Source organism: Anas acuta, chromosome 19 (genome assembly GCF_963932015.1).
Source record: "Anas acuta chromosome 19, bAnaAcu1.1, whole genome shotgun sequence".
Taxonomy (NCBI): Eukaryota; Metazoa; Chordata; class Aves; order Anseriformes; family Anatidae; genus Anas; species Anas acuta.
The window spans coordinates 8646110-8658220 of NC_088997.1; the positions used below are offsets into that span (position 1 = coordinate 8646110).

The 12111-nt window shown below is 51.6% G+C and overlaps 1 protein-coding gene across 8 annotated transcripts in view; it reads left to right on the top strand.

The window, feature by feature from the left end:
• Positions 1–8797: 8797 nt before the first annotated feature.
• The window catches only part of GTF2I (general transcription factor IIi), a 69209-nt gene continuing 65895 nt past the window's right edge, over positions 8798–12111 (top strand). For 7 of the 8 annotated variants that reach the window (XM_068655512.1, XM_068655514.1, XM_068655516.1 and 4 more), the window contains exon 1: positions 8798–8932. The gene's annotated coding sequence lies outside the window, so the exon portion shown is untranslated. Of the gene's footprint in view, positions 8933–10188; positions 10227–12111 lie in introns of all 8 variants that reach the window. The other variant, XM_068655513.1, reaches the window with a different exon arrangement.

A 12111-nucleotide genomic window follows, 5' to 3' on the forward strand; every position in this document is an offset into this window, starting at 1 on the left:
CTTATTTTGTTACATACATTATTGACAAATGGCACATGTAGGTAAGAGTAAGTGCAGGAGGGCTCCTCTGGACAGACCTCCTCGTTACGCTTTGGCTGCTGAATAGGATTTTTAGCATCATCAGTGTTTGAAACCAAGAGGTTCGACGCGCTTTGATGATTCACTTGCCACTGATGTCTTCAGGTTTGAATCAAAGGTGTAAAAACTTACTGAGAGCTGCAGGAGGAGCAGGACCAAATTGCAGCAGTGAAGTCACAGAAGCAATTTTGGTTACGCACATTTAACTGTCCTCTGAAACGGCGAAGTTCTTTGCTATCCGTGATTTCCTACAAGGCTTTGATGCCTTCTGGAGGGAGGAAAGCTCACGCGGTGAGTACAGGCTGCTCTCTGATGCTCAGCCGGTTCCGTGTCGCTGGCCCCCAAGCTGCAAGCATGTGGGAGAGCCCCGTGGGCTGCTCTGTGCACCATGAGAGCCAGATGAAGTAACGCAGTAAATTGAGGGACACTAGATGAAATATTCACAGTTTTAACATAATTCTGCTAGCAGATCTTGGCAGCAGATGCTGATGTCGCTGATCGCTGTTATTGCTGCTGCAGGTATTTAATCAGTGCCTGTGCGTGCTGAGAGCTGTGCTCAGGTGAGATGTGTCCGGAGCAAATGCTTGATGGTGTAAGGAGCCAGCGAGCAGAAACGTCTCTGTGCAGAAGTCGGTGCCCACTACCCAGGCTCCTTGCAGGCTCCAGGACAGGTCACAGCCTTTCCCACGAAGCAAAGCTGCCCCCAGGCATCCAGACATGCGCTCCAGGAGGAAGAGGATGGTATCAGACGGAGAGATCAAACTCGTGAGGAGTTTAACAAGTGTAATGTGCTGCTTTATTTGTTTTATGGGTTTTCAATCTGCTTGAGTCCTTGGCTTGCCGTGCCACCAGAGGATTCGGAGCGCGGGTGGAGCTGCTTCAAAGCGGCTGCAATTTTATTTCCTTCTTCTTGACTCGTATTTTCTGTGGAGTTGGATGCAAATGATCGCATGAGATAATAAAAGCCCAAACAAACGTAGGAGAAGGCACAAAGCCAGCAGCCTAAAGAAGGGCAAAGATCTGTATCAGTGACCCCAATTAGACATACAGTTTGACATCTGAACAGTCAGCAGCAAAATCTGAAGTCTTTTATGTTTCTGCCTGATGCTGAGACCCGTGGCATCTCCAATTAGGAAACAAAGAAACATGATTCAGAGGTAAAAATACTTTTTTTCTCTCCCAACATGTGTGAAAGGGGCTTACTCACAGATCAAACCACCCCGAGGAGGTGTCTCCTGGGAGGGCACGTTCATTATATTTTGACTTTTCTTTTTTTTTTTGCAGTTAAAAGGCCTCATTCAGGACCACCGAAGGCGGTGGAGAGGCTCGGTAATGAGCAGAGGTCTGCGGCGCTGCCCCAGCCCGTGGCCGTGAGCAGCAGTGGGGCAGGCTCGGGGCGGGCTGTGGGGCCGGATTACTGAGTTGCTGCTGAAGGCAGGGGCATCCAGGCAGCCAAGTTAAATTAGGGCACCAGAGCTACACAAGGGACTAATGACTTAGTTCGGAAAGCGCACTGCAATCGTAAAGGCTGGAAAAGGCAGGGGGAAAATAAGGGAGACGGCAGGGCTGTTTCCCCACTTGGTTGTTTGGTTTTCCAGACAGGTGCATTAGGGTCCTGCTGAACCCAAATCCAGTTGCAGCATTCCCTGCTGTGAACCTGGCTAAATTGATTAATCAATTTGGGTTCCCCGTGCCCCAAAACCCCACTCCACGGGGCAGCTCGAGCCCTGCCGGTTGGGGCACAATGCTCTGTGGCTGCCACCTCTGCCATTCCCAGGCTGAGTTTTGAAGCTGCTGGGCTCAGACAACAATTACATTTTTGGGAGCAAATAGCAGTCATTTCCACTGTAATTTCTGGGGGTTTTAGGGTCGCAGCACCCCCTTTTCGCTGTCTGGGACCAGGGTAGGAAGCTCCTACCACTGGTGCCTGCACTTGCTCAGGAGCCAGCGGTGCTGACCCTGCCCGCTGCCAAAACGCCGCAGCTCGCGTTAGTGCTGGGTTCGCTCAGCCGTGGTTCCCCCAGCTTCCCTCCCCTCGGTCCTCCAGTTGCAGGGTATTTTTATACCCGTTTTTTGTGTGTAACGTGATTATCTGCTGAATGGGATGCGCTCGGTTACAATTAGGAGATGAAGATGCAGATCTTAACACTTAAGCCGCGTTCCTCATTTATTACTTTTCAAAGAGTTTGGTGGTGGTTTTTTGTTGTTGTTTATGTGTTTACAAATCCAATAACAATCCTCATTAAGAGTTGCAAAACATGAAGCCATTTTGATCCCAGGCAGATGGCAGCTAAATGAAGTTTAATTAAAGAATGAGCGCTTTGATTCAGATCATTTTTTAAAAATATAGTGCAACGAGATGCTAGAGAACAGCATAAACAGCATCTGCGCCTCCATTCAGAGCCCGAATCCATGTGTGAGCGAACGCTTCAAGGCGAAACATTGCGGGGAGAGGGCAAATGTGTCACAAACCACTGCTGCAGCCACGCCAGAGGGCTTGGTGCTTCCCTACCCCAGAAAAGCAGCATTTTGGTTGTATTTTTATTTATTTATTCATTTTTAATTTTGGAAGGGTTCAGCCAAGGCCTGCAGCGGGGTTGGGGCTCGCCTTGTGACATTGCACAGGACCGCATGAGGCAGAAGAAAGCCGTTCCCATAGCAAGATGTCCAGGGTCCCAATGTGGGTGCTTTCTCCAGGACAATGACAACTTTTTTTGTTAAATTCACATCTGAAACAGCTGCCTCGGAGGCAGATTAACAGTTCTGTGGGGTACAGAGGCAGAGGGATGTGGCCAAACTGAGCTCAGGATAAGATTAACATTTTCATCAGTGGGTTTTTGGGGAGGAGAGGGTTAAGTGCAATGAACCCCTGTGATCATTAAAATTATGTGGTTCTATTTCACACGGTAAGACCCAGCAGAGGGTCCTCTGAGGTGGGACAGGCCCAGGCCCCTGCAGCAGCCTCACCAAGGTGGCTCCACAGCCCTCGTGGCGGGACCGGGACCGGGACTGGGACATGGCTGGCTTGGTGCTGGGCAGCCCTTGCCTTGTTTTTGGGAGAGTGGGGCAGAAAGACTACCAGACATCTCAGGTAGCAGCTGTGGGTCACAGGAGGGCAACAAAGCTGGTCGTTAACCTGCACATTAACAGTCCTCATTAATAGCCTGGGCAGGAGGTTTCTGAGGGGAGTGGGGGTGTTTGTTCCTCAAGGACTGGCCATGGTAGTGCCAAAGGGTGCCATGGAAAGCTGGTGTGGGCTCACAGGGAGGCTGGAGAAGCCTGGCAGCAGGATCTGCTGAGGACTACCAGGCTGGTAAGGCCCATGGGGGCAGGAACCTCCTGCCCTGCTCCAGGGATTGAGCTGGGAGGGACGCAGGTGGCCTGTGCTGGGGGAGGCCAGGTGGGTGCTTCTGGTTGTGCCTCTGTTTGTGCTGGTCCTGCTGAACCCAAGCTGAGGTGTCAGTGCTGCTCTGGGCCCACTGCTCTGATCCTCTTGGGTCCTGCGTTGGGTCAGCACTGAGGGATTGCTTTTGTCCCCTGCGTGGGGCTGTGCCACACCAGTGCTGCTCGCTGGGGCCTGGTTGTCACCGGGAGCCCTGCGGTTGGGTGCCTCGTGGTGCCGGCCTCTCCTGTCCTGCTTCAGCTTCTCCAAAGCATGCTTCCCTCTTCCCCCTGACCGAATCAACACAACCCATTTGGAAATGAGTGAGGAGAATTAAGAAAACAGCCGCAGGCAGCACCATCGCTGCTTTGCCATGGGGTGGCACAGGACTTCGACAAAGCCCTGCGTAGGCTGGGCTGGAGCTGAGCTGAGATCCTCAGGAAAGCCCTCATCTGCAGCCAGCAGCCTGACCCTTGCTCTAATGATGCTAACGACTCATTTTAAGCTGCTGTTTGTGCTGCTGCTGTCTGCATCAGTAAATCAGTCCTCTACTGCAGCCAGAACAAAATAAAGTAAAATAAAACGCCAGTCATCTTCATGCCCAAATGTTGATAGCGTGCAGACTAATTGGCGATGAGGATGCAGTAAGTCAGTGATGTTCAGAAGCACTAACAGATTGGCACACGGGTAAGTAACAGTGACAGCCGAGCGTGTTCAGCCCAAAACTAAATAAAGGGGTTTGCCTGGGGAAGGCCCCCAGGCGGGTGGCTCTGAGATGCTGCAGGAGTGTCCCCTCTGTGCTTGTCCTAAGCTGCTTCACCTCTGCATGGGGTGGGCTCGGCTCCATTGGGAGGAGATGTGGGGAGGGGAGAAGGCCCAGGTAGAGCAGCACTACCGAGGTGTCAGGGAGCCCAAGAGGTGACCCTGGTGGCAGCCAGGCTGCCACCCCCATCCCTGTGAGCTCCTAACGCAGGAACATGTGTGGGGAAGAAGGGCTGAAATAACAAACCGGAGGCACGTGGCTCCTGAAGTTGTTTGTTGGTTTTGTTGTTATTTGGCTTTGGTATAAGTGTGTATACATAAATATATGTATTTCAGGAAGCTCCTGAAGTCCCTTTTCCTAGAAATGTAGGTCATTAGAAAGGTCTTCCTTCCGTTAGAGCAAACAAGTTCAAGAATCCCTCTTCCAGCTTGCGGGTATTTGTATCAGACATGCAGACATGTAGGAGAAAATTGTGGGTCTGTTTGTCAGCAGCTTGGGCTAGGCTTCGTGATTCTGCTGGCAAAGGTGGCTTGGTGAGGAGCAAGAAGAAGGAAACAAAAAACAAAACAAAAAAACAACCTCAGATGATAAAGCCTTGCTGGCAAACTCCCAATCTAATTTCCTCCTAATAACGGGGGGGGGGGGGGAAAAGGTAATTTCGTCTCAATAAGTTTGCGGGAGCAGCTGAATATGAGGCACAACCACGCGATGTTCACATTTACTGCTGTGCTCATCCAAGCATCTCATTGCACGGATCTGCCGTGTATTTCCTAAGAAGTAACTGCTTTTGTGCTTGAAGGAGATGCGTTTAGAAGTCCCCAGGACCTATTGCTGGCACCTGCAGTTTCAGATGATGTGTCAAGTTTGGTTATTTTTTGAGTTAGTTTTTGCTGTTGTTGTTAATGCTGATATTTAGAGCAGTGCGTATTTACTATCACCATAATCCTCTGTCACAAAAGGCAAATGATTTTAAAATGCTTCCTTCTTTGGAAAGACTGCGGCACAAGAGCCAGTGCAGGATTCCTGCCTGCTTGGTGGGCTTTATAGAGACATTAAAACCAATGGCAATGGGAGGCTCCTGAGTTAAGGTCATCACTTTGGAGGGGACAGCAAGGCAGATGTGGTGGAGAGGGGTGACCAGGAGCACCCTGGAGTCCGGGATCACTGCCCCATCCTTGCTGAATGTCCCAGAGCATCCCTAACCGAGGGCAGAGCAGCAAGTGATTGGAGAAAACCAGCTGTGCTCTCACCATCCAAATATTTGTACTGCCCATGTGTTCACCAGCCTTATCGTGCACACCGTGTTCCAAGTGAAAATACAGGATGTCCTTACTGTTTAACAGAGGAAAAGCTCAGTGAAAGAAAGCTGAGAAGGAATCGAGCCAACTGGAGCAAAGGAAAATGAGTAAAGGCACACGGGATGAGCGTGCCTGGAGCTCTGCTCCACAGAGGCGTAGGCTGCAGCAACATGGCCCCATCCTGGTCCATCCTGCACCGGTGTTCTCAAATTGAGAGTATGTTGCTGGTTTTGGCTGTTGTGGAGCCATGGTGGTTTTGGAATTGAAATTTAAAAAAATAATAATAACTTGGGAGAAGAAAAGACATTGCATCTAGATATAACAGAAGCACTGCACAGCGGGGAGCTCTGAACCCTGTGCTCTCAGGGACTGACAGCTTTACGGGGCTGCCTGACACTGAACTGAGCTTCTGCACAGAGTATAAAAGACAACGTAACTCTGCGCTGGTTTTGTACCCTGATGCACTGGGGCTGCCTCCCTCCTCTCCCCTGCCTAAAGTTTATGCTGGGAATCCTGAAACAAAGCTGTTTGGAGAGAAAGATGGCAAAACACCCCGGCTGATAACCCAAGGCAAATAAATGGCAATACCTGGGGAAAGAGTCGGGATCAAATCTGTAACAAGCCCCCAAGAAGTTGTGCAGGGCAAGATGCGTCTGCCTGGAGAAGCAGCTCTTTGGGGAGCAGCGAGAATCTGGCTGGCTTTGCATCACGCCTCCACCAGGTTTTAAGGACTCAGTAGTTTCAACAGGCTCACACAAAGGTTTTTACTCTCAGGTGCTAGATGTTAAGATGTAAGTTGTCAGGAATATTTAGATTTACCCATAGAAATCTGAAGTGTGAGCTGACTGAAATCCCCTATGCTCTGCCTAGCTGGAGGTTCAATTTGTAGCTCACTGTGTGTGTTGAAGCAAAGCCTGCTGATAAAGACAGCCTAACTCTTTCGAGTGTTAAAGAGAATAATACATGTTTCTGGGGATGAAACAGAATGATTTCCAAAACTAATGAATAAGTTTAAAAATAAAATAAAATCAACCAAACTAAAACTGTATGTATTGGTCTCAAATTATTTTCAGAAGGAGACTAGGAACTTGAAGTAGGATTTTTATTATTTTTTATTTTATTTTATGATTAAAATAACTCTGGATTCTACCCTTCTTTTCTAACAGTTTGTTTTTACAGTCTGGCTGCCCTGTTTAAGAGAAATGTCTTTCTTGCCTTGCTGTGTGAAAATCTTGGTCAATCTGTAGTTGAAGCTCAGCTGGTTAACTAGTAGAGGGAAAAGCAAAGTGATACAAAATGCTTTAAACCAAGGAATTTAGACCAAAGTATTTTCTGCCAGAAGACTGCCCTTTGAATTTTAAGCCTGAGAAGTATATCGAGATGAACCAGTCAGATGTTTCTGTATAACTATCAATTCAGGAATCTGCTGGTACAAATGCATGGAGGCTGTGCATTGATTTCAATGTCTTTTTTCAGAAGGAAGCTGCTTGGATTTCCAGGGTCTGAATTGATGGAGAAATTCTTGCGGTCCATGGTAATAAGTTGCAGTTGTTAATTACTGTAGCTACTAAAACACACAAGATATTCCTACTCTGAGCATTGATTTACAACATCCAGCGAATGTCTCTGATGGATATAGAAGCCTTAAGGAACTAATTTTTCAGTTAGCTGGCTTGTAACCACAATGGGTAAACATTATTCCAAATAAAGCATGACTCAATTCTCATTATGCATCCCTCTTTTCCTGAAGGGTGCCCAGCCCCACAGCACATGTGGCTGGTTCAGGTGGTACAGATGGATAGGGAGGAGGGGGAAGGATCCTGTCCCTGAGAAATACCCAATTCCCACTCCTGTGAGGGGCCATGTGGTAGCCAGTGAGCCAGGTGGGCAGCAGCTGCCAGCTATCCATAATCGCGGAATAGTTGAGGTTGGAAGGGACCTCTTAGGACATCTAAATCTGTATGAAATGAGGTGTTACCTGTCAAAAATCTCCTGTGTTAGCTAAAATAGCTCAGTGCCCAGGTGTACGCTGCTGCTTGCAGCTGGGCTGCTGAGCAAGTCCCTGTTACTCTGCCCTCTTTCAGGGCAAAGTTGCCAGCACCAGGGTGAAGCAAACCTTGCACAGAGGCAAACGAGCCATGGCCCCGTGTCTCCTCATGGGTCAGGGCCGTGCGTGTAGTGCGGTACGGCTGAGATTAGGCTGAGATTAGGTTAGATGTTAGGAAGAATTTCTTTACTGAAAGGGTTGTGAGGCATTGGAACGGGCTGCCCAGGGAGGTGGTGGAGTCACCATCCCTGGAAGTCTTCAAAAGACGTTTAGATGTAGAGCTTAGGGATATGGTTTAGTGGGGACTGTTAGTGTTAGGTCAGAGGTTGGACTCGATGATCTTGAGGTCTCTTCCAACCTAGAAAATTCTGTGATTCTGTGAGATGCCAGCATGCTCTCAGGCTGGAGTGATGGCTACCTCTAATAAGGGCATTGCATGTGGAAAGGGAGCTGATGCATTCCCTCAGAAAATAGCTGTGGCAGTTTGGGCAGTTATTCCTGCCCTCATGATTACAGTCCTTCACTGGTGGTTATGCCCTTCCCTGCACAAGAGCTGGAGAAAGGAACCACCCCAGTGCCGCAGGGCAAAACCTCCAGGTTTGGGTTCAGGTGGCGATGACGGCGGTGGTTTTGCTTGTGGGCTGTGTTTTTTTTGTTGCTGTCAGGCCGCTGCTGTGCGCTGCCTGCCACCACAACGGGCTGGCGACATCCCAAAATGTGAGGGTTTGTGAGGGTTTGGGGCTGCCCGTGCCCAGCCACAACCAGAAATGTGAGCGTTTGCAGAGCGCTGCCAGCTTTATACACACAACAGCCGTGTTTATTACAAGAACATGACCAAAACGCCGGCGTTTAGGAGAGCCTGAGGAAGGAGCTGGCAGCGGGGCTGCCCTGAGGGGCCCGGGCCCCCCCCCCCGCCATCTTCCCCCCAGACCCCTCCGCGCTGCCCGAGCGGCCGGGGCCGCGCTCCCCCTGTGGGCGCTGGGGTCGGGCCGGCCCTCGCGGCGCGGGGCACGCCGGGAGCTGTAGTCCTCCGCCGTGCCCCCCGCCCTGCGCGGTGATAGGAAAACCCCACATGGAAAAACTACAACTCCCAGCAGCCCCCGCGCGGCCTGCGCATGCGCAGCGTGGGCGAGTGGAACAAAAAAACCTGCGCCCCCCCCCCCCCCCCTTTCTCCTCTCCGCTCCCCTCCCCCGGAGCGGCGCTGGGCTCAGCCCGACACCGTGAGGGGGACGCGCGGGGCCAGCGCCTCCTCGCCGCCGCCACCACCCCCCGGGGACACCCGGCCGCTGGCCTCCGCCTCCTGGCTCCCAGCCGGCGGGACCGGGACCGGCAGCAGGAGCGGGGCTGCCCGAGCCCGGCAGCGGTGAGAGCCCCGGAGCGAGGGGGCGGGCGGGTGGCGAAGGGCTCGGGGCGGCGTGCGGGGGGCTGAGGGGCCGCGGGGAGAGCGGGGAGAGGCCGCCCCCTGCCCGCGGGGGCACCGGGCGCTGCCGGGAGGGGCCGCGGCCTCCGCCCGCCCCCCTCAGCGCCCCCCTCAGCGCCGCTGCTGGGGGCGGAGCCTCGCGCCCTGCCCCCCCCCCCTCCCTGGGGACCCGCCATTGGCTGGCGGGGGGGCGCGCACGTGCCGGGGCTGCGCGAGGGGCGGTGGTGATTGGGCGAGGGCGGGGGGGATGCAAATGAGGCGAGGGGCGGGGCCCAGCAGGTGTGGGGGCGGGGCATGCAAATGAGGCGGGGCAATGAATGGGGCTGGGGCTGGGGCTGGGGCTGCACTGGGGGAGCCACCCCAAAGCTGGTGGCGTTCCCCAGCTCTTCCCCGTGGCTCTGCCCTGTGTTCCTGTGCTCAGAGCCTGTGAGCAAGGCGAGGAGAGGTTGTCAGCAGCGTTGGCACTCGTGCTTTGCTTAGGGGAAGGGTGAATGGGATCTGTCCCGTGGAAATTGGTGTTTGGTTACGTGCAGTAATGGGAACAAAGGGGAGGTGCAGGGGGAGCTGATGGCCAAATGCAGGGACTCGTTGCTATGTGACAGTGAGCTTCACATGCTGCTGCCAACTAATTCTAGCTCCTTACAAGGTGTTATAGCCCAGCTGGATGTGTCGTGTTGGATGACTCTTTGTGGGAATCCTAAAAGAGTTAAAGGGGTTTTTGGTTTGCCCTGAAGTTATTTTGGGGCTTTTGTTGACAGTGCAACACAGAAATCCCCAGGCCAGCCTGCTGTAGTGAGCACACCTGTTTCTCACTCTACAAGATGTGCCAGCACCTCTGTTATAACGAGATCGATGCCATTGGGGTTCAGACCAACGAACATCTCAGACATTACGTGGTGTTGCTGTTGGTGGACACAGGGAGATAAAGCAGCAGCAGTTATTTAGCATCATCGTCATGTTGGCAAAATACAATTAAGTGGGTGAAGAGAGGAGTTATCAGGCGGTCAGGCCTGCTGTGATTAATATTTCATGCTGTTTACATGGCTTAGCTGTAATTCACGAGCACCTGGGTGCTGCTGTGGGACACTGCACACCTAAAGACAAAACGAACCCCTCCTGGGCCTGGCTCTAACACAGAATGGAGCCTGATGGCAGTGGTTTCCTAATGACTCCAAATGCCCTTACTGCTTCTTTGCTAGGTTATCTCAGGAACACCAGGCTTGACTTTTTCTGAAAGGTAAGTTTCAGGATCACTGAACCATATTGTGCAGAAAAATACCAGATTTTTTTTTTTTGAGGGGGTGGGATAAGTTCTTTTTAACAAGATTCACTTGCACTTCATAGCTTGCGAGCATCAATGCGTGCAGCTGGGAGGCAGAACCTTCTGCCCTGCCCCTGCAGCCCAGGGTCGGGGCAGGTCGGCGTGCTGCCGTCATGTCTTGGCCCAGAAGGCAGAGAAGCCAGGGGATACGATCAGTGAGAGCCAGTGAGAGCAGCAAACAACACGCAGGTCGCTGTGGGAATATCCACGTGCATTGTGTCTGGTGAAAAGGAAAACCACTTCTCTGTTGTTAAGGCTTTGCTTCTAAGAAAGGCAATTCTGGGCTTGTGTTTCCGTTATTCTCCATGTCTATTCTTTATATCCTTAAATAACAATTTTTCTCCATAAAGCTCAACTTTGTGTCTGTAATTTTCTGTGTGTCTGGCAAGCAGCTAACAGAGTATCCCTTACTGGTGGCTGTAACAGGATTGGCACGCGTGCCTCTGTGTGAGCACAGGGAAGATGGAAATTGGCTTGCGGTTTCGCTCTTTCTTGCCCTGAGTATTTCTAATTTTTGGCTCTCAAAAGTAGAAGCCAGCAGGAAGCACATGGAGTGGGGTGCGTGTTGGTTTGATTTGGCTTCCTGGAAGCTGCTGGGTTTGCTCTGTCCTTTTTCTGGTGAAATGGAAGCACGGGTTTATTTGCTCTGCCCCAGTGACCCTCTCATTGGGCAGGAATGGTTAAATGCTGATCCGTGGTACTCTACCAGTGTCTTGTAATGATTTGCTCATTTTTACAAGCCTTGATTTGGACAGGGGCTCATCTTGGCACGGCAAAGCCAAAGGATTTATGGGCAATTATACCCATATTAAAAAAAATCTTCCAGACCAGCTAGTAATACGTGATTAATAGATGCATTACATAGGAGTACTCTGGCAGCCAGCTCCTGGCCGCTCAAATGATGTCTAAATCTGCCTTTTTGTGTCGTACACGTGCAACACCTCGCTCAGTACCAACCCCAAAGCATTTGCACGGGGTGCCTCGAGGATCCAAGCTTGGAAACTCAGCCAGGTTCAGGTTCGTTAGGGGTTCTGGACCACAGCCTGCTCTGTGTAACTGCAATAATCAGCGTCCTCCTGCGTGGCTGTGGACCAGGAGCAATCCCAGGAACTTCTTTGGCCTCTCTTCTGGAGCAGGTGCCTGTGCAGAGCAGGAAGGTGCATGCCCTTGGTTGTGCACAGCCTGAGTTCTCCCGTGCAGGATGGGGTGGGTGCGTGTGTCCGTGCCCCTGCTGGCTTAGGGGGTGGCAGTGACCAGGACAACTCCATCAGGCTGCGGGTGGACATGGGAGAAGGGAAACGCAGGCTTGTGTTCTGCTTCATCTTTTATATTGCATTGTTCCTACATCATCAAAAATCTGCCATGGTGTACAAAATCCCATTGACATACTAACCCCAAAGAGTTCCAAAGATGAGCTTGGGAACTCCGTTGGATCCCAAACTCAGTGAAGATGGATTTTAATGTCACATCAGTCCCCCTTTCACCTCTGACAGTCCCTAGGCCATCCCTCAGCATCTCCCCCTCCTCTGGTGGGTGGTAATCCCTCTGCCTCTGTGTCCCAAGCCCCGCTGGGACAGTCTGGAGACCTGGAGGGCTGCTGGATGTCTGCTGGGATCACAAAATCATTTTAGGTTGGAAGAGACCTCCAAGATCACCTACTCCAACCTGTTACCTTGTGCTGTTGGTGCTGCAGGGTCCCGTACCCCGTAATTTCAGTTCTGAAGTGCCGTAAGTCCTCTCAAAGAACAGCTCGGTGCCCTTTTCCCACTGCGTGCGTGTATTTACCACCTGCACTGGTTGT